The following is a 1,044-nucleotide window of genomic DNA, read 5'->3' on the forward strand; positions in this document are numbered from 1 at the left end:
AAAAAAAAAAAAGAAAAAAAGAAAAAAAAGAAAACCTTTGCTTTAACAGTCAGTGACTCTTCACTTTAAAGTGACAAATGGATATAAACCATTGCAGTAACCCATTGCAGTTTTTTGTGTGTATTTTAAATTTTTTTGAAAATTATTATTCTTTTTTAATCTATTTATTTTTTCGTTTCAAAGTTCAGTACTTTGTCAGCACCCCTTTTGGAAGGATAAGGTTTGAGTATCCTTTGGAAAGTCTTTCCACACCTGGATTTGGGAAGTTTATCTATTCTTTCAGGCTGATGCTTTCAAGCTCTGTCAGAGTGGACAGGATACATCCATGAACTGGCATCTCTGGGACTCCCGACAGAATATTCTATATGATATGAGTCTGGGAGTACTCGGCCACTAAAGGTCTTTTTCTGAATCCCTCCATCTGTTCTGATGAGTCTCCCTGTCTCCACTGAATCAGCTCCATTGAATTAGGCTGTCACCACCATGTTTCACGATAGTATTATTATTCAGCTGATGAGCAGTGCCTATTGCTGGAGGATGTTGCTGGACTTTTTAACCATATTATCTTTTGTCATCCTCACTTTTGTACATGCTCCTTAAAATGTTGTTTGGCAAGCTCCGAGTTCCCGAATCCAATATACCCATAGAGTAGTTCCCGTGTAGTCACTTTATATTCAGACAGCAGGAACTTTTCAAAGTTCTTATAACTAATAAAGGAAGTCACATCTTTTTTATGTGTCTGCACTAGAGAATATATAACTAGGCTGAAATAAAGCACAGAGGCACTAATCAAGGCAGCACAGGAACAAGTACAAGATCAACATAGGTTGAGGTCCATCACACCATTCAAGACCCCATATGCAGGCTGTGTAGAGATGTGCCTGAGGTACCTGATGGTACCAGGCAAGCCATACATGGGATGCCATAATGTCTGGCATAGTAAACAGGAGCATCTCTGCCAAGTATGGCCTGGAGACCCAAGGTCAAAATGGGATACAATCATGAATGATGAAGCTAAAATCCTGCGGCACTTCCAGATAAAGG

The sequence above is a fragment of the Pundamilia nyererei genome, unplaced genomic scaffold (genome assembly GCF_000239375.1).
Source record: "Pundamilia nyererei isolate P.nyererei 1_Seehausen unplaced genomic scaffold, PunNye1.0 scaffold00020, whole genome shotgun sequence".
In the NCBI taxonomy this organism is placed as follows: domain Eukaryota; kingdom Metazoa; phylum Chordata; class Actinopteri; order Cichliformes; family Cichlidae; genus Pundamilia; species Pundamilia nyererei.